Below are 22,393 nucleotides of genomic sequence, written 5' to 3' on the forward strand. Positions count from 1 at the left end.
CAACTCTTTTGTATTTTGGTACCCTATTGTACTTGTATGGTAGATTGAAACCAAAAAAAAAAAAAATTAAAATTTGTATTTAAGACATCAGAAACTATGTAAAGAAGAAACAAACTTAGCATTCTCATTGATAATTAATTTGGCAAAAATAATTTGATATAAAAATTTTAAACTTAAACACTCATTATTATATGCATGGCAGATTAGTATCCAATGGAAAATATATTCAAGAAAAGTGTTTTCATAACACACACATATATATATATAATCTTACCAAAAAAAATTTATTTAGTAGACTTGATGTATCATATAACTAAGACACAAATATGTAAATTTCACTTGTTTAATATGTGAGTTCCAACATTCTCTTTTGTCTATATGCGATTCATTATGAATCTGAGATAAAAGATACATAATGAGATTCATCTATATAAGTCTTATATATTTATGTCTTAATTTTACGATCTATTAAATATATAAATTTCATATATTTATGTCATAATTTTATAATGTAAGAATTTTTTTTTTCCATATTATATGTTGAATTTACAGTGAATTGAATCTGGACAAAAAAATTTCTCACTCCACCATCCCTTGATGTTATATACCAGAGGAAATAATAGCTTAGGGTTAGGTGCTCATGGAAAATGGAAAAAGACAATTGTAGGTATTACTATACTATAAGGTGATGATCTGAGGTGGAACATTAGCTTAAGTAACTGCAGAAAATGCCAAGGCAATAAGCTGAGATGAGCAGCTTTTTTTTTAATTATGAATAATAATGCAACTATATTTAAAGCTAATGAATACACTGGATAGCATAAATCCAATAGCTTCCAAACAAAACTGACACCTCAAAAGTGCCAAAACATTCAAGAACACCTCCATGTTTCTTTCCTCCTGCAATTAGAAAAATTATAAAATAATAATAATAATAATAATAATAATAATAATAATAATAATAATGTTTGGGATTTGTCACCTAATGGGTGTCTTTTAGAAAATACCTTGTTCTCTTGCTTATCACTTCAATTCCTCTTGTGTACTGCAAATCTTCAGGAGTACCTTTTAGTTTTGTTGTTGGATATATTCCTCATGTACCATTCACATAGCCTTATTATGGACTCGTTTGGTTTAAAATTATCTAATTTTCAGGAAGTATACTTTCTGTAAAATCACTTGTAAGGAATTTATTTTTTAAAAAATATGGTTTGAATGTGTTTAATTGGTATATTAAATTTTCAGAAAGTAAAGTCTATTAGTAGGAAATGATAACGAAAATGACATAGATATCGTTACTCCAAATAAAAATATAATATTTGAGAAAGGATAAAGTAGGAAGTATTGCAATTTATGTTAAGAAACTTGGAATTACTTAGGTAGAGTTACTTTCTGGTAACTCTAAGTTCCCTAGCCAAATTACCCCAAGCAAACAAATATTTTCAAGTATTCGGTGATCAACTAGTTTCGACTATTTTCAGAGTCGAGCTACTGTTTTACCCATTAGGGGAAAGCTTTCTCAACGTGGATTGTTCTATTCACAAGGCTTGAAATCAAGTCCCTTCTACTCGACCCAATCTCCATTGACTACGCCTTAGCGCTTTTGCACTCATTCAACTGTAGATGCTTTTAATTATGTGTTAATCGATGTTTCAACCTAGTAATAAAATGAAAATTTTAGAAAATAATATCTAGATTTAAATTTCCTTAATAGAAAAATTCTTTTATTAAATAAATAAATAATTTCATTAAAAAAAAAACCTATAATTATGGCCCATGCAGGTCTCGAACCTGCGACCTTCGCGTTATTAGCACGACGCTCTAACCAACTGAGCTAATAGGCCTTTGCTTTTCAGTTTCAAAATTTTTATTAATAAATAATACAGAAAAAGGAAAAACAAAAAATAAATACGTTCAAAGAATTTATCTGATAACTTCCTATTTATATTTTTTTAAAGATTTTTGCATTTGATTATTAGTTTTTTTTTTAAATATAAATTCATTAATAAAATTAAAAACTTCAAAGCATTATAAATAATCATAAATCAGACAAAACCTCACCCTTATAGATCATATATAAATTTATGATATTAAATCTTTCTATTTGAAAATGATATTAACAATAGATATAAATCTTCTAAATAGCTATTAGTCATTTATTTGATTTAGCCATTAAAATAATCTCCTTAAAAAAATCCTAGATTGATTTTACAAGAATTTGCTGCATATGACGTATGCATATGAGTTCAAGCTATTATGCATCAGTGGAAGAATAAAACTGCACGACTAGACTCTATCAGTAGAAGACCCATCTCTGCAAACAAGATTTAAAATCTAATATTTATGAACCCCAGGGGTGTGGTTGAGTGGTTGGGGCTCATCCTCCCTTAAGCAACGTCCCGGGTTCGATCCGGGCGTTGTGTATGGAGCGCTTTAAAACACGAGGCATCCACGGATTAAAATGTAAAGGCCTGGGATACCTCCTTGGGAATGCACCAAAAAAAAAATCTAATATTTATGTCTTTTTATTTAAAATAAAACAAAAGATAATACTTTTATTAATTAACTAAAAAAAAACTTATATCGAGTCCTTACAAAAAGTAGGGATCACTGTAAAAATTGAGACAGAATATAATAATTTCGTTAAAGAAGAGACAAATAAACTCAAGATCTATTAATAAAAATATATCTGAGAATAAATTCTTAGAATCTATTTTAAAATGGTATAAATCTAAGAGTTATTGAAAGAAAATATAGAAAAATAAAAAATACAAAAATTAAAAAAAAAACATTGAGAAAAAAAAGCAGAAAAAATTATGAAAATAAAAAAACAAAGAGGAAGAAAATATTTAGAGGAAGGAAGAGTTGTCATAAATAAAAATTATCTTCTCCCTCAAATCAGATTGGAAGTTGAGTTTTTATAAAGTGAAAAATTTTAGAGAAAAGAATATTGGTTAATTTTTTTTTTTAAAAAAAAACTATTGGTTAATTATTTTAATTAAAATAAAGTTGTATTAAATTGTCAATTTGCTATTTCTACAAAAATAAATGATAATTTACAATAAGAAACTATTGTTTTTATATTAAGGAAAATAAAAAGAAGCTTAAAAAAATAGAAAATAAAACATGTAAATCATAAAGAAAGTAGGGAAGGTATTAAAATACCCACAAGAATGGCAATATATATATATATATATATATATATATATATATATATAGAGAGAGAGAGAGAGAGAGAGAGAGAGAGAGAGAGAGAGAGAGAGAGATAAGTGTGGGCGGCTTCAGTGAACCCTTCAGCTAGAAAAAGGAAAAAATTTAAATTTTTCCCTCAATTTTTTGAAATGTTCAAATAAGTCAAGTTTTTTTTTTTTTTTATCTAAATTAACTCACAACTTTTTAACTATATTCAAATAGGCATAATTTTTGGTAAAAAAATATATAAAAAATATTATTATCTCACATTTTTAAATAATTAAATATGAAATTTCATATTTTAAAATACTTGATATTATTTATCATTTCTAGAAAAATAATTAAATTTATTTTTTATCTTCATATGATAAATAATTTTAAGTATTTTAAAAAATGAAAATTCATATTTATTGCTAAAAATTATAAAAATAATATTTTAATCGGTAAAAAAATTAAAAATTTAACTAATAAATATTACTGAGGAGGATTTTAATTTGTAATTATATTTACTGACCAAAATAGATAATTTACTAATTAGATTGTAGGTATTTTTTTTAGCATTTAAAAATTTTAATTTTTTTATTTTTGGTTTAATTTACCTATTAAATTCATCTAGTCGATAACAATAACCATTCCTAGTGGCTGGTATATTTTTTATTTTTTATTTTTTGTTTAATTTTACTTACTAAACATATTATGATCGGTAATTACTAACAATTTCTAGTGGTTCGGTATAATTTTTTGGTATTCTAAAATTTTTTTTATTTTCTGTTTAATTTTACCTATTAAGTACATTATAATCAATTATTATTGACACAATATTTAATCGATATATTTTATCATTCATCGCTACATTTATGCCCAATTTTTGACCTACTAAATAATTTAGCTTATAAATTTTTTTCTTGGTGTTCAGTCAGTGTCTTAGTTGGTAAAAATTAATTTATATTTTAATTATCTTGATACCCTTTTTTATAAGTAAAGAGTCAGTAACTTTTATAATTTTTTTTTAATTTCCTGTAATAAATTTTTTGAAATTGAATCCGTTTGAATATAATCAAAAGAATACTTAGAAGTGCTTTTTAGCTTTTTAGTTGGATATTCTTCAAACCTTATTATTTTTATATTTTCAAGTTCAAATAATTGTTTAGTTGTGCCCTTACTAGCTATTGCTTTTCTCAATATAGAGAGAGTGTTTGTCTTAAGATTCCTTTGGCTCTCTTCTTCTAGCTTGGATAGGCTCTTTGATATATTTTATTCCTTCCTAGCTTTTTGGAATTTAGTCCTGTTTTATGCATAAGTAGAGCAATATTTATTTATAAACATTGAATTTGAAAGGCGTATTTCTTACTGATCGAGCTGGCACCAGGACTTGAACTAATATAAAACTTTCGAAATTTGTAGTAAGTCTTATTGCTTTTAGACTTATGATCACACTAAATTCAAGGCAAAAAAAGAATATAATAAAATAAAATAAAATAAAATATTATAAATTTATTTGAGCCAATTTAAATCGATATCTATCTAAAATTCACAGCTAAAGGAGTACAATTTAACCATGATACTCAACATGTACAGACTATATAATACTATTAATTAATACAATGTATTTATAAAATAGTATCACAATAGAGTTCTAAAAATAAAATAAATATTTAAATAAACTAATAAATAAATAAAAATTTCTAATTAATAATATTATACCCTACGAGAAAAAAATATAACTTAGACTCTGAAGAAAAATTGCTACTCTTGCAACCTGGAAAAAATTATTGAATAAGAATGAATGTTTAACTCAATGAGTTTAGATATTGATCATAAATGGAATTTCTACAACTATCTAAAACAAATACAATTTTATCATAAAATTTACATCCAACACATATAACAAACAATTCGCTCAATACTCGTAGGAGAAGATAATTTAGAACTACTCACGCACCTAGTGTATCATATCAATATATAAATATGGGAGTTGATCCCCTATACAGCTCTTTCAATCCAAATTTCGCCAGTGAGCTCAACTCAAGCAAGGCTTTTATTTAAATCCAAGTGCGGAGACTAGCGAGATCAACTCAAAGCAATGCCTTACCTCAATTTTTCATATCCATAAAGATCAAGTTTTAGCGAGACTAGTTCAAGCGGTGACTACTCGTCCAATTCATATTCATCATATACCATATATAATACACACAGCTCCATATTATCATCAGGATGGCAAACACAAGTAATTATCAATAAATAAATATGCAACAATAAAAATACTCTTAATTTATTTAACCACATGCCAAAACTATAAATAATATTAAAATTACAAAAATAATCAATATCTAACTCACAGACTAATCAACTCAATTGCAGCCGGTCTAACTAGAGAGAAGAAATGTTAGCCAAGAAAGGGTAGCCGACACTGATCATTTATACAGATACGTTGACTTCTATCGATTTACTAATAGAATTAACCAATTAATTTAATTAAAGAAGCAAGAATATACACACAGAACTCCATATCAGTTTACCCATCCAATTTATATATATTATATACAATATATAAAATATACATAGCCCCATATTATCCTCAAGGCGTTAAATACAAGTAATTATCAATAAAAAAATATGCAACAATAAAAATGCTCTAATTTATTTAACCAAATATGTAATTATATTTATAAAATATATGAACATGCCAAAACTATAAATAATATTAAAATTACAAAAATAATCAATATCCAACTCACAGAGTAGTTAACTCAATTGCAGCTGGTCTGGCTAGAGATAAGAAAGGTTAGTTGGCACTGGTCATTTATGCAGACACACTGACCTCTATCGGTTTCTAACAGAATTAATTAATTAATTTAATTAAAGAAGTAAGAATAATTCCTAAGGTCATATCAAAATTTAAATTAATTTCTCTATCGGTTTACTAACAGAATTAATCAATTAATTTAATTAAAGAAGTAAGAATAATTCCTAAGGTCTTATCAAAATTTTAGCAGAGTTTTTCCTATAATTGGACCTAAACCCCCTGCAAGAAAATATAATAACAGCAACATATCAAGCCTCAGGCCCACAATAACAATTATAATGTTCATCCGGGGCTCACAAAAAATCTAATCTAAGTTCAATCATGCAAACTATAGCTCAGGTCCCTCACTCCTCTATAATCCAAAATAATTATTTTCAGCACTTCAGAAATTATGAAAATATTCCTGAAAATCCTTTATATTATCTTTTTATTAATTAAACTCATTTTACTTAATTTAATAAGCCAATAATATTTTATAGATTTAACTAGCTAGCTTAATTAAGACACAAATGACACAACTTGAGTTAGGGACTACCTTTATAAATTTTGCTACCTGAAATACGTCCAGAATGTTTGAAAACACTGGGAATGACTACAAACACGATCACCTTCCAGGACACTCAGCCAAGCGTTGGACTGACCTGAAAACTCAGTCCTAAGTGTCAGTGAGCTATTGTCAATCCAATCGCACCTAAATAGAAACCCATAAATTATTAATAATTATCATACAATTATATTTAATGTATGGTCATTGACAAACTCAAAATCTCGCCGAGCGATCTGGACCACCTGATGATCATATTTTCTAAACTTTGTCTGATAAGAGCAAGGTTGGTCCCATTCCTAAGGTTTCATCGTGCTGAGTTCAAAGGCGGTCTTGGATCGCCAAGAAAGAGCCCCAAGACGCCACTACCCATCCATTTCTTTTCCTCTATGTTTCTCACTGGTTCCTTAATGGAATCAACCATTGGTGGTTGTTTTTGGTAGTCTGAATTGTCTAGAGTCCCCCCCATAAATTCGACGGTGGTTGGAAGTGAAGAACACCGACAAGTAGCTTGGAAGAGGGACGTTATTCTTTCCTTTCCTCTCCTCGCAACCAGCCTCGATGGCCATTGATTCACACTGCTGGTGGTGCTACCAGACTCATCGGACATTATCTGGGCTATAGTAAGCGTTGCCGGCATTAATGGAGGTTGACCGGAGAAGGGATGGATGAGGGGAGGAGGCTGGTTGTCGAGGCTTACGTGGTTCTCTTCCCTTGAGCGATCCTAGCTTCACCTCTCACTACTTGACGGCCTTATGTCCTCTACTGAACCTCTGGCATCGCAAGGTGACTAGCAACTGGTTATTGGTGGTGTTAGCTTGCCGAAGAAAGGGACAAAACATGGGAAAGGAGAATCAAGGAGAGAGAGGACGTGTGTAAGGGGTGGTAGGTGGAGAAAGCTTTCGATTGGTGGGTTAAATTGGTTCTTCCATTTGATTAGCTGCTGAATTTTGATTTAAATCCATGTTATTATTATTATTATATTTCCATTACTTTTCTTTTTTTTTCTCCTGTATTATATGTGTATAAAATAATTTAACTATAATGACTCTTACCTACCAATATACTCTATTTTTTTAGTCACTAATTTAGATAAATAAAATAAGCTTAATATTAGTAATAACATGCTCTAACAAAAATTTAATCAATTAGATAGAATAATAATTAATTTAAAATAATTTCTTAAATATAAATAATATAATATCATATAATAAAACAATTAAAAATTATGATATTTATTATTAAAAAAAACAAGTTGTCATTATCGAACAAAAAATATTTAATAAAACTCGAATTTAAGATATAAATATATAAAAGTTATATATTCAATAGTGTGTCTTACCATTAATCTTGTAGTTTAGACAAGAATTGATAATCATATTTGAATGTTAGTCAAATCTCAAAATCAATTTAAAAAATTTTGAATTTAATTAAAAAAAAAAACCAAATGAGAAAGTCATTTTGAAAACTATAAGATCATTACCAATGATTATGGCTCATGAGATCGGATAAAATTCACATAAGTCCATTAAAAAAAAAAGGTTTTATGCCAACCCAAAACATATCACTAAGAACAAGAAGATTATCATTCCCTTTTAATTATACGTTAATATGTGTTTTAACGTAAGTAATATGATGGAATTCTTAGAAATTAATATGAAAAATAAATAAATAAATAAATCGTTTCATTAGAAAAAAAAATTGTGAATTTTAATTTAATTATAAGATGAAATTCTTAGACATGAATATCTAGATTTATATCTCCATAACATAAATTTATTTTTTATTAAATAAATAAGCAATTTCTTTAGAAAATAAAAGAAAAAAAAATGAAATGGCATTATCATGGACCATGCAGGTCTCAAACCTGTTACCTTCGCGTTATTAATGCGTCACTCTAACCAACTGAGCTAATAAGCCGAGACTTAATTTCAAAATTAATTTTAATATAATTTATGTTATTTTCAATGGAATTTATCATATAACTTTCTATTTGTACTTTTTTAAAGACTTTTATTTTTTATTACTAGCTTATTTTTTAAGCATAAAACTTATAATATAAATTAAGCATAAAAGTTATAATATTGGTCTTTCTGTTTGAAAATGATTTTAACAGTAAATATAAATATTTGGAGTAGTAATTGATCTTTTCCTTGATTTTAAAGCTAAAATAATCTCTCTGAATTTTTTATATCTGGTTTAATTTCAAAAACTTATTGTGCATGACGTACACAAATAAATTAAAGCTACCATGCATTAGTGGAGAATATGATGCACTAGTAGACTCCATTGATAGAATCCACGTCTACAAATTAAGATATAAAATATTCAATTAATAAAAAAAACAAATTATGATTCTTTTATTTAGAAAAAGTAATTAGAAATCCTCATAAAAAGGACAGATCACCATAAAAATGAAGATAATAAAACAACTCCCTATAACACCCTTAATTTTTAAATTTATTATTTTGTGAGTAATATTAATATTTTATTTTATTTAAATTTTAGGAAATTATTTGAAATTTTTTGGATTTTAAAAATCGGGTTCGATTTTCTGAAAATATAAAACTTTGATGATTTTTAAAAATCTATTTAAAGAACACGTGACAAAACTAAAAATATATTTGGACTCTACAAAATTTTTCTAAGTTTTCTAGAATTTTTTCGAAATTTTTAGGCATCGTTTTCGGTCCCAATGCAAAGTAAAAATTTAAAATTTTGTATCCTGAATCGAACCGGCAGAATCGAACAGGTTGAATCGGACCGGCCTCTTTCTTCCTTTTCTTTCTTCCCCGCGCGCGTCCCGTCTTTCTTCCTCTCTCTCCCATTTTCTCTCTCCTCCCTCCTCCCCACGCCGGCCAGCCACCGCCTCAGCCTCCCCACCTCGCCGGCTCGCCGCCCCAGTGCTTCCCCATCGCCGATCGCCGCCTAGAACGCCGGGAAAACGTTCGCGAAGTCACGCGATGCGCAGCTTGACGCCTTGCCTTCCCGGCCGATCCGACCATCGATTGGGCCAGGTCTTGTGTCAAATACCATCTACACCTCGAGAATTTTCCATAGACACCAAGAACACCAAAATCCATTGAGTGGTTTGCCTAATTTTTATCCGAGAAGTTTTAGCTAATTTCGACTTTTGGGCTAGATTTCTCTCAAACCATGAACCCCACGAGAAAACCGAGAGTACTAGAGCTCTCCACTCGTCGAGAGCTTCGCGGCAATATAAATTTCAAAATTTTCCGACACCGTTTTTCGGTGAGTCCCACAAAACTTCGTAGTATTTTTCCGAGCATTAAATGAGCTTAGAAAATTCCGTAAAAATTATGTACTAACCCTCGTATTGTGGGCTTCGTGTAGGTACCTTCAATTCACGAAAATTAGACGGTTGCCCTGGTCTATGAATTTCTGGCCAAACAAACAAGCTACCAAAAAAGTATTGGAATTGGGTCGAAATTTTAGCTACCCTACCGTTATCTGACGTCCCGAGCGCGTCCCCAGAGTCGGAATTGACAGAGGTAAACTCGAACCTTACTTTTTCGTAATTTTCTAGTGCTTGAATTAGATTAAAAATTCATAAAATATTCGTGGTAGCTCAGAAAATTATAATTTCTTTTGCATTAGCTTAGTAATGATGCTAAGGACCGCAGGGCAAAGTTTTAGAATTTTTAGAACTCATTTGGGTAGTTTTTGGAAGAGGGGTAAATTATGAGGACTAAACTAAAATTTTACATGTTGTGATTGATGACTGTTTGAATGGGCTCAGAAGGGGTTGTATGATGTGATTGAGTTGTGGGTGTATGGGTTGTGGATATATTAGTGCGTTTTAAACCCATTTACAGGGTGGGTAGGTCCTAGGTATAGGGGAGACTCTGCCGGATTTTCGGCACGACTTAGGACATCTTTGGTCTTTTTCTTAGTTTGTATTGAGTCAAATGTACTAAATAATTGTAATAAAATTGTCAGGTGAGTCGGGACAGCCTTCCTCCTCCGCTCAGCCTCCATAGTGACTGCGGTTAAATCTGTGAGTAAAATATTAATTTTAATTATAATTTCGATATTATTATATGTTCAAGCATGCCCATGCATCACTTATAAATATGTATTTATGTAGTTAAACACTAGGCACGTTTTATGTTGCATTCATAATTGTTAAAGTACCATGAATGTTGTTGTGGTAATTTGGAGCAGTGTGCATAAGTTGGCGTGCGTGTGGTATGGTGTTGGCTATGGACAGGACGGGTAGACACGGCTTGAGATCTTCGTTGGGACCCGGTCCTTCGGGGTAGACACGACTTGAGTTTTTCGCTGGGACTCCGATTTGGTTTATTAAGCGAAAGTCCGGCTTGAGTTCTTCGCTGGCACAGGTTAGATTAAGAGGGCTGTATAGGGGATTAGCTCCCATATATGTATTGTTTGACGTTATCGGGTGTGTGAGTGCTCCAGATTATCTTTTTGCTGTTATGATGTGAAAATATTAACGTTGTTGCATTTCATTCCACAGGGTGCATTAGCTTTAGATAGCTATAGAGATTATTGTTAAAATTGATATTATACTCTCTGAGTCGAACGCTCACTCCTGTTTATTATTTTTCTAGGCTATAGGAGGATTATCGTTGTGGTTAACTTATTTTTCTTCTTCGCAGGTTGTTTATTAATGTTTGTGTAATTTTATTAACTCCTAGAATTTCCGCATGTATTAGAAATATTTATTTGATTTGGGTCTGTAATATAATTTGCCAGGTTGGACCTGTAAACTTATTATATGTATGTATGTTGGATTGGATGAGGGAGCTGAGCTCCCATTTGACTTTATGTTATTATGAGTATGTGGAGGGTGAACTGAGCTCCCCAATTAATTATATGTTGTGTTTACAGGTCGGGTGAGTCAAAAACTCCCCGTTAAAAGGTTCATTTTATGGCTGGACTCTGTCCGATTGAATTCTTGAAATTGGGTCCAAATGGGCCTTAGAGTTGGATTGATGAATAGTTAGGCTTACTACGGGCCTCGGAGGCTTTAGGTTGGCCCAGGTCCTAGTGCCGGTCCGACCCATAGGTTGGGTCTTGACACTCCCACTAAAGAGGAAATACATAAATTCAACATCTATCAATAAAAATGGATATAAGAACAAGTTCTTATAATTTATCTCAAAATAGCACAAATATGAGCCATTGACAAAAACACAAAAACCAAGAAAACACAAATAAAAAAAATAAAAAAAATCGTGAGAACAAAAAAAATAATAATAATAAAAAAAGAAGAACCAAATTGGTTGATAAAAGTTGATAGAACACTTAGCTACCTTTTTTATTAGCTCTATACAAGGTACTCTATCTTATATTCTCCCTCATGAACATGTTCATGCACTGCAAGCAGCGCGTTTGTTTTAATCTCTCTTAAATAAAAAAAATAAATAGAATTACGTTCTTTTATTTTTCTTATTTTTGCAAATTTTTTTATAACAGGAAAAGATAAAAGATTTATTTGATATTACTAAAATTCATTTTTCTTACTTTCAATTTACCACTCCAATTTCACTTTCCCAGTAATTTTTAATTTCTTTTTTTTAGATTATTTATTTTTTTTATTAGTTTCAATAATAAAATAAATGATACGATATGATAAATTAATAATTATATATTTATTTCAATAATAAATAAATTATATGATATGAAGCGGTCGTGAGCTTATAAAGACCATATCAGATGCCACATAAACCTACAAAAGAGAAAAAAAAGTGAGGTTTTTGACCAGGTACTCCAACGCTCAAGTTAAAAATTATTGATTGTGAGTGAGTGGATAACAATTGAGAGGTTCTATAGAAATTTATGCAGAATAAGTATGCATATTTAATGATTGTCTCTAATATTTATAAACAAAAGGCCAAATAGCCATTGTAACTATCTGCATGAGTTGTATGAATCTCGGATATCAGATGGATATTTCGATATTCTCTCTTAAAAATCCAGCCTTTTGATTAACTAGAGCTTTTATTGCTCAAGAGTGGTAATGCTCGGTTGGCTGGGCAAGCAATTTCCATTGCTCATCTTCCTTTAACTCTTCTTCTGCTTGGTCTGGGTTATCCGAGCGAGCTTCTGCTCAGTGATGAAAGCCTACCCGAATTGCTAAGGAAGGATATGTTAGGTTCGGCCAAGCATGAAGGATTTAATCCAGTAACCAAGATTAACTCCAGTAACTCAAACACACTTAAACATTACCAAACAAATCACAACATTAATTTAGAGAAGAGAAACCTAAAATATATTAACTAACAAAAATAGATTGCAAAGAGTCAAAACACTTGAAATAAAATATCAACTTGTGCCAAGTAATCTCAAGTATATGCTTAAGACAATACAAGTGACAAAACTTGTATTGAATCTAAGTTCTAGGTGGAACTTAGCAAAGAATATAACCTCACTTATGAGTATTTGAGCTTAAGCTCTTAGAAACTCTCTCTAATAGAGTTCTAAAAACATAAAACCTGATCTGAAAAATTTATAAAATAAATAACCAGGAGTTTATATGGCTGTTTGGCTAAGCATGGCAAATGCCTAATGGTCCATGCTTGGTTGGTTATTACACAATACCTTTTCTTAAATGTTTGAATGACTTAACTACAAAAAAAAGGCCTCCAAAGTTAGATTTTTTCCTCTAAAGTCTGTCATTATCTTGCAACCAGATTTGGAACATTAGCTTTTACTAAAAATGCAAAAAGGTTGGATAATGACATTTTTCACTCATCACTTGTACAATGGATAATGACTTGAACCAAAGTGATAGGTAAGTATGCCAACACATCATCCACATGTTCTGCCACCTAATCCAAGCTATCACGTTACCATCCATATGGCATGCCAGTAATCCTTCAAATAGCATCCTCCTAATTCGGCCAAGCTAGGATCACCTTGAATATGTAGTTGTAATATTATAAAGCACTCCAATTGACTCTCCATAGTGTTGGCCGAATGTGTTAGGGCTTCTTGCTCCATGATTAGTGCTTGCAAAGCTTTGGCTCTTGACCTTTTTATGGCTCCTTTGAATTGTGGTGCTTCAAGGTCCACCATGATGTCCTCATCATCCCCTCCTTCTCGAAAAGAATTTGACCTCGAATTTGGATCTACATCATGATAAGGAGACAAATCAGAAATATTGAAAGTATCACTAATAGCACCATACTTACCTTGGAGGTCAATTTTATAAGCATTATCATTAATCTTCTCCTCCAGTCTAAATGGTCCATCACACCTTGTCTATAATTTAGATTTCCTTTGGTTAGGAAACCTCTCTTTCCTTAAGTGTACCCATACAAGGTTACCCTTCTCAAAAGTGAGTGATTTCCAGCCCTTGTTTGCCCTACCAGCATATTTGGCATTTTGAGCCTCAATTTGGCTCCTAGCTTGTTCATGCATCCTCTTGACCATTTTGGCCTTCTTTATGTCATCTACACTATCAATCTCATCAATTGGTAAAAGCAACAAATCCAAAAGGGTTAGTGGGTTAAAGCCATACACTAATTCAAATAGTGAGAAACCACTAGATGAATGCACCATCCTATTATATACAAACTGAATGAATGGTATGCAATCCTCCCAGGATTTCAAATTTTACTTAATCATAGCTCTTTATAGTGAAGACAAAGTTCTGTTCACTGCCTCAGTTTGCCCATCCGTTTGAGGATGACAAGTAGCGGAGAACAAAAGCTTAGTTTCTAACTTTCCCCAAAGCACCTTCCAAAAATGACTTAAAAATTTTACATCCCTATCACTTACAATAGTTCTAGGAATGCCATGCAAGCACACTACCTCTCTAAAGAATAGGTTAGCTACATAAGATGCATCATCACATTTTCTACATAGTATAAAGTGTGCCATCTTAGAGAACCTATCCACTATCACAAAAATAGAGTCATGACCCCTCTGTGACCTAGGCAATCCTAATACAAAATCCAGAGAAATGTCAACCCACGGTGCCTTAGGCACGGGTAGGGGTATGTATAAGCCATTCGGCATCACCCTAGACTTGGCCTTCTTACACACCTCACACCTTGTACACACTATAACGCCCTCATTTTAGGTAGTCCGTACATTCTACTGTTCCAGTGACTAATGTCTGTCCGGACAGCTAGAATGTCTGAACCAGACTTAAAGTAAAGTGAGGAGCCATAAATAACCTAAATAAGGACTAAGAAAAATTGAGGAGGAATTAAAGAAATGAAATGCAAAGAGGTTAAATGAGCCAAGGCTTCGGCGATGGGTAACCTTAATAGGAAGCGACTGTGAATACAGTTGTTGACCCCAGACCCGTGGGAAAACCCTGTAAGATAAATATTTGGGGAATTAATTGAAGGATTAATGAGGTTTAGATGATAATAAAATGTCAAGAAATGCAAGAAATTTTAATGTCAATCGGTAAAGGTAATTAGGATATAATGAGCACTAAGAAGGGCATTTGGGTCATTTCACCCTTAGAGTTGATTTTTGACCAAATGTCAATTTAATTAAGTGAGATTTATATAATAAAATATGAAAAAATATTGATAAAAATTTAAATGGAAATGAGTATAAAAAAAAAAGAAGAGAAGAAAGGAAATAAAATGAAATGAAAATAAAACCTCATTAATGACATATGCATGATGTCATGATGATGCAATTAAAATCCTTAGCCAATCAAAATTAGACAAATACAATTAATGGATATAAAAGAAATTAAAAGAGACAAAAATTGATTCATCTTCTGTGACACCCCTTACCCGTCTACAGTATATCCGAGTAAGATATGTCACACGGTGTACCGGAATACTCTATTTTATCTTAATTAATTTTGATCATAGTTTTGAATATAACTTGTGAAATATAATTCATTTAAGTCTTTTATTGACATTATAATTTATTTGAGGTTCCGAAAATTTTATAGAAAATCCGGCAGAGTACCGGCTAAAAATGGAGAAAACAATTCTTCGGAACCTGTGAAAAACACTTCCAAAATCATTTCCAAACAATCCCAACTCCATTTTATCAACAAAGTCTTAATATGATTTTCAACAACCTTTCCATTACTCAAGCATTCATTTCTCATGATACTTATATACAAGCAATAAATAAATACTCAAATTTTACATTCATAACCACAATTTTCATTTTTTTTACATGGACATCAAAATACATTACATAAGGTCAATTACATATGAGAAAATAAAAAAATTAGTTACAAAATACCAAAATGAAACCTAGTGTCCTACCAATGCACTGAAGATGGTGAGGTGACACGGACACTATGCAGAGCTGCAGGATGGTCTCACCCAGTCTGCGGTCTACTGGGCTCTCGATCAGTATCTCCAGAACCTACACGTGGCAAAAGCAACGCGCTAAGCAAATATGCTTAGTGGTGCCAATAATAAAATAAAAAGAAATAACAGTAATAAATATGCATTGAATGTATCGATGTTTTACTTGTTTTGTACTCGTTATAATCATTTATTTCGTTAACTTTATCCACTTTCATTCTTTTGGTTGCCCAAGTAACCTATCTTTGAACGATCGACTGGATAAACGGGTAAACTGGCACTGGGTATCAAGTACCTCGGGCCGTCACACCATCGGTCACATATGTATCTCCCGGTGTGCAACAGAACAGCTAACAAGCTGTAAATAATATGAGGCACGAGGCTAAGTCTCAACACAATGTTAAAATGGCTAAAAGCCATAAAATCACAGAATGGCATAATGCCATGTGCAGTACTGCTAACTGAACCCTATTGGCATGCCAAACTATCCAAACCAATCTTGTTAGGTATACTAGGGCATTTGATACTTTAGAATTCTTTAATTTTTGAATTTCAAGTTTTGATGTTACTATTCACTTCATTAGTCAACAAAAATGTTGACTTTTTCATAGAAAATAGGTACATTAGTTTTGACACTCCCAACATACCACATTTTGCATTCAAAACTTGTTGGCATTAATCACCAATACCATTTCTAAGCTTAAACTAAGGGAGCAGAATTTTTCAGTTTTCATACCTAAACTTTACTATTCCATTAGTTGCTGTTACAGTGAGAATTTGAGAAAATGATAAACATGAAAGTTGTTCCTTATTTTGTCTAGTTGAATTTATTTTTTTGAATCACTCCATTTGGAGTTTTTTAGCTCCAGTTATGGTCCAAAAACCACAGCTGGCCGGATTGAAAAATTGCAGAACTGACCATATCTACAGTGCAGTGAACAGTGACTGCAACTGCCTTGTTGGATAGGTTCTGGTCATAATTTGGGGTAGGTTTCTTCATGAAAGTTGTTTGTCTATATCTTAACTTGTTTCTGTAAAAATTTCAGGTCAATTGGGCCATTCTACAATGAGTTATGGCCAAATGAACAATTACTGTTCATTTGGTCATTCTGCAGAATCTGGTTGCAGGACATCCGGATTGGGGCCAGTTTTTGGTCCACTTGCTTTGGTCTTTTGGGCATGGTTTCTTCACCAAAATTGTGCCATTATATGTCTAGTTTCATGTCCAATTGGCCAAACACCAATTGAACCTACACAGCCAGAGTTATGGCAGTCCAAACAGGCTGGACTCACAGCCTCACCTGCTGCCCTCACTAGGCAGCATACCAATTCAGTTTGTAATACTCTAATTCACTTCAAATTATGGTCAACTTACTTCAAATGGTCACTAAATGACTATTAGAATGTTCACTCACCATTTCATGAACAAAGTCCAAGTTTCACTCCCAAAACCCTAATTCCCATTATGAATTTACACAAGATACCTTATTTAACTCACTAATTCATTATCCACATATATATATATTCTTTAAACATGATCTCTAGTCTACTCTAAGTCCATCAAAAACAATCAATCTTATCCCTTCCTTAGGGCTGCCGAAATTCATGGTGTACATACACATAAATTTTATTCATTTAATTCACAAATCCTTACTCATTTTAAGTCTCTAACATAGAATAAGAGAGATTTATGTGTAAATAGGCACTAACCTCTTGTAGGGCAGAATTTTCTCAAGCTTAAACTTCACTTTCTTTCCTTTTCTAGGCTGCCAAACACTTCCCCAAGAGGTATAGACAAGTTTTAATGAAAGATGTCTAGGGTTTTGTAGTGAAAATTCATGGGAAAATGGAAGTGATGAAAGAAATTTTAATGGAGGGAGATGGAAGAGAGGGTCACGGCTTGAAGAGGAAGAAGAAACCAGAAATTGGTTTCTTAATTTATCATTTTTCCGTTTTTAAAGAATTTTTGCCGTGTTGTTGAATGTTGATTAGTGGAGGGCATTTAAATGACATCATAGTGATGTCATAATTAAGGATTTAAGTCATTTTCTTTTTCTTTCTTTTTTATTTTTTTTAATTTAATTTTTAGTAATATTTATTCATATTTTAGATCATAATAATTATTTACTTAACTGGACAAGTCGGCCAAAAATCGTCTCTGAAGGCGAAATGACCAAAATGCCCTCCGTTTGGCTTAACGGGTCAAAATTGTCTGTACCGATTGAAAAATTTTTCTAAATATTTTCTTGGCATTATAATGCCATAGGAACCTCAATGACCCTTTTCTGGAGTCCCAAAATTATTTTATGAATTTTTCCTGGTCTAGGGCTCCTAGTTGCGAACCGCAACTTCCTCCAGGTTACCCATCGCTTGGGCACCTACTCATTTGACTTAGTTGTATTTTATTTCTAAAATTTTTAATAAATTTTTCTTATTAATATTTGAGTTAATTATGGTCCTCACTTTAGTTTAAATATTTTTCCGATCGTTTTAGTGTCCTGACTAACACCGTCACCGAATAAAGAGAATGTACGGAGTTGCTACAGGGAGGGTGTTACAACTCTTCCCCTCTAATTTAAATTTCGTCCTCGAAATTTACCTGATGCAAACAGTTGAGGGAACTGTTGCCTCATCGTTTCTTCACTTTCCCAAGTTGCCTCCTCGGTGTTATGGTGCCTCCAAAGCACTTTCACCAGTGGAATCTGCTTATTTCTCAACTCTTTCACTTCCCGAGCCAGGATCCGTAGAGGTTCTTCTTCATATGTCAAATCCAGTTGTATTTCAATTTCTTCCCTGGAGATGACATGTGAAGGATCTGAGCGGTATCTTCTGAGCATAGACACGTGGAACACATTGTGGATCTTGTCTAGCTTTGGTGGTAAAGCTAGCCTATAGGCCACTGGACCCACACGTTCAATGACTTCATATGGGCCAAAGAACCTAGGGCTTAACTTACCTTTTCTTCCAAACCTCAATACCTTCTTCCACGGTGACACCTTGTGTAACACCCCAAAATTTTAAATTTTATGAGCATTTTTGGTATTTTAATTTTATTTAAATTTTAGGAATTTTTTTGAGATTTTTCGGATTTTAAAAATCGGGTTCGATTTTCCGAAAATATAAACTTTGATGAATTTTAAAAATTAATTTAAAGACCACGTGGCAAAACTAAAAATATATTTGGAGTCTACGTATTTTTTTGAGTTTTCTGGAATTTTTTCAGAATTTTTGGACCTCGTTTTCGGTCCCAAGGCAGAGTAAAAATTCAAAATTTTGTATTTCGAATCGAACTGGCCGAATCGAACCGGACCGGATCGGACTGGTCGAATCGGACCGGCTCCCTTTCCTTTTTTCTTCCCCGCGCGCGTCGTTCCCTCTCCCCTTCTCTCTCTCTTTTCTCTCTCCTCCCTCCCACGGCCACCACCTCCTCTGCCACCCCAACCGGCGCCACCCGACCTCCCACCGGCCGCCAGAATCTGCTGGAAGCGGCGCGAATTCCCTCCCTTGCGCGCGCGGCGTTTCAGCTTCTCCGGCCAAAATTCGGTCGATCCGGCCATCAATTGGACCGGGTCTTGTGTCTAAAATCATCTACTCGGCAAGAGCTTTCCATAGACACCAAGAACGCCGAAATCCATCGAGCGGTTTGTCCGATTTTTGCTCGGGAAGATTTTAGCCCATTTTGATTTTTGGGCTAGATTTCTCGAAAACCGTGAATCCCACGAGAAAACCGAGGGTACCAGCACGCTCCACTCATCGAGAGCTTCGCGGCGACATAAATTTCAAATTTTTTCGACATCGTTTTTCGATGGGTCCCACGGAACTTCGCAGTGTTTTTCCGAGCCTTTAATGAGTTTAGAAAATTCTGAAAAATTTATATACTAACCCCCGTGTTATGGGCTTCGTGTAGGTATCCTCGATTCGCGGAAATTCGACAGTTGACCGGGTCTACGAAATTCGGCATGCACTGCACGGAAAAGTCTCCGAATTGGACCGAGGTTATGGCTAGCCCCCCATTGTCAGACGTCCCGAGCGCGTCCCCGAAGTCGGAATCGGCAAAGGTAAACCCGAACCTTACTTTTTCGTAATTTTCTAGTGCTTAAATAGGATTAAAAATCCATAAAATATTCGTGGTAGCTTAGAAAATTATGATTCTTTTTGCAATAGCTTAGTAATGTTGCTAAGGACCCCGGGGCAAAGTTTTAGAATTTTTAGAACTTATTTGGGCAGTTTTTGCAAAAATGGTCAATTATAAGGACTAAATTGAAATTTTACATATTGTGACGGATGATTGATTTGATGGGCCCAGGAGGGGCTGTGTGATGTGATTGAGTTGTGGATATATGGATTGTGAGTATAGAAGTGTGTTTTGAGCCCTTTTGCAGGTTGGGTAGGTCCTAGGTATAGGGAGACTCACTGGATTTTCGGCACGACTTAGGACGTATTGGTCTTTTTCTTTGTTTGTATTGAGTCAGATTTATTAAATAATTGTAATAAAATTGTCAGGTGAGCCGGGACAACCTTCTTCCTCCGTCCAGCCGTCACAATGACCGTTGTCAAGTCTGTGAGTAAAATATTAATTTTAATTGTAATTTTGATATTATTATATGTTCAGCATGCCCATGCATCACTTATATGCATATATTTATGTAGTTAAACTCTAGGCACAATTTATGATGCATTGATAACTGTTAAAGTGCCATGATGTTGTTGTGGTAATTTAGAGCAGTGTGCGTGCGTTGGCGTGCGTGTGATGTGGTGTGGACTATGGATAGGACGGGTAGTCACGGCTTGAGTTCTTCACTGGGACCCGATCCTTCGAGGGATAGTCACGGCTTGAGTTCTTCGCTGGGACCCTCGATTTGGTTTATTAAGCGAAAGTCCGGCTTGAGTTCATCATTGCACCAAAGTTGGATTTAAGAGAGCTGTATAGGGGATCAGCTCCCATATGTTATGATTGATGCTACAGGGTGCGTAAGTGCTCCAAATTACCTTTTTGATGTTATGATGTGAAAATGATGTTGATGTTGCATTTCACTCTACAGGGTGCATTAGTTTTAGATAGTTATAGAGATTATGGTTAAAATTGATATTTTACTCTCTGAGTCGAACGCTCACTCCTGTTCAATATTTTTTTCAGGCTACAGGAGGATTTTATTTTGGTTAACCTGCTTTTCTCCTTCGCAGGTTATTTATCAATATTTGTGTAATTTTATTTACTCCTAGAATTTCCGCATGTGTTAGAATTATTTATTTGGTTATGGTCTGTAATATTATTATCATGTTGGACCTGTAAAAGTATAATGATATGCATGTTTGCTGGATTGGATGAGGGAGCTGAGCTCCCATTTATTTTTATGAGGATATGAGTATGTGGAGGGTGAGCTGAGCTCCCCAATTGAGTATTTATTGTGTTTACAGGTCGGGTGAGTCGAAAACTCCCCGTTGGAAAGTCCATTTTATGGCCGGACTCTGTCCGTTTGTTTTCTTGAATTTGGGCCCAAATGGGCCTTAGAGTTGGGTCAATGAACTGAGCTCCCATTTATTTTTATGAGGATATGAGTATGTGGAGGGTGAGCTGAGCTCCCTAATTGAGTATTTATTGTGTTTACAGGTCGGGTGAGTCGAAAACTCCCCGTTGGAAAGTCCATTTTATGGCCAGACTCTGTCCGTTTGTTTTCTTGAATTTGGGCCCAAATGGGCCTTAGAGTTGGGTCAATGAACAGTTAGGCTTACTACGGGCCTCGGGGGCTTTAGGCTGGCCCAGGACCTAGTGCCGGTCCGGCCCATAGGTTGGGTCGTGATAGATGTGGTATCAGAGCTTAGCCTCCAGATTCTTAGGGAAAAATTGTCTAAGTGTTGGGAAGAGTCTACTAGGAGTCACATGCGGAAAAATAGGGTCCATATTCGTCTTGCATTGTCGTCTTTGCTTCTAGTTTCTGCTTCATATATATTGTGTGTAAATATGAGTCTATAGAGCTGTGCAATGTGCAATTTTGAATTTTGTGGGCTAATGCTGCTGAATTTCAGGAAAATGCGTAGAAGGTGAGAGCCGCCATCGCACTGTAACTGGATGTGCCTGACGAGGTGTCGACACAGGATGAGGCGCCTGCCCCGAGGAGGCAGGGTAGGAGGCCTAGAGCTGCTCAAGTAGAGGAGCAGCCACCCCCAGTACAGGATCAGTCCTTTATGGCACAGGGTCCCATGGACCCCATGGCAGCTACTCTAGCTGGTTTGCAGAGGACCATTGATATGATGGCGCAGTATATGGTCCACCCTCCACAAAGCAGTTAGCATCCACCGCAGAAGAGAGGAATCTTACAAACAGATCATAAATTTCAAGAAGTTGGTGCACAGTACTTATGATGTGTCGACGATGCATATCGGTTTTTGGATTCTCGCATGTGCAGAATGTAATTACAGTTGACTGATAGAAGATTGATAGAGTGTATGCAGCATGTCATGGGGCCTATGCCTAGACAATGGATGAATAACTACGTGTTACCCCGGATGGAGGGTTTGACATGGGCTCAGTTTGTGGAACTTTTTATCAATCGGTTTGTGCCAGAAAGC

General features: G+C 33.8%; 1 non-coding gene across 1 annotated transcript; it reads right to left on the reverse strand.

Annotated features, from left to right (window-relative positions):
• Positions 1-1,770: 1,770 nt before the first annotated feature.
• On the reverse strand, positions 1,771-1,844 carry TRNAI-AAU (transfer RNA isoleucine (anticodon AAU)). Its single transcript has one exon. It is a non-coding gene; the product is annotated as a tRNA-Ile (tRNA).
• Between the last annotated feature and the right edge of the window lie 20,549 nt (positions 1,845-22,393).

The sequence above is a fragment of the Hevea brasiliensis genome, chromosome 9 (assembly GCF_030052815.1).
Source record: "Hevea brasiliensis isolate MT/VB/25A 57/8 chromosome 9, ASM3005281v1, whole genome shotgun sequence".
In the NCBI taxonomy this organism is placed as follows: Eukaryota; Viridiplantae; Streptophyta; class Magnoliopsida; order Malpighiales; family Euphorbiaceae; genus Hevea; species Hevea brasiliensis.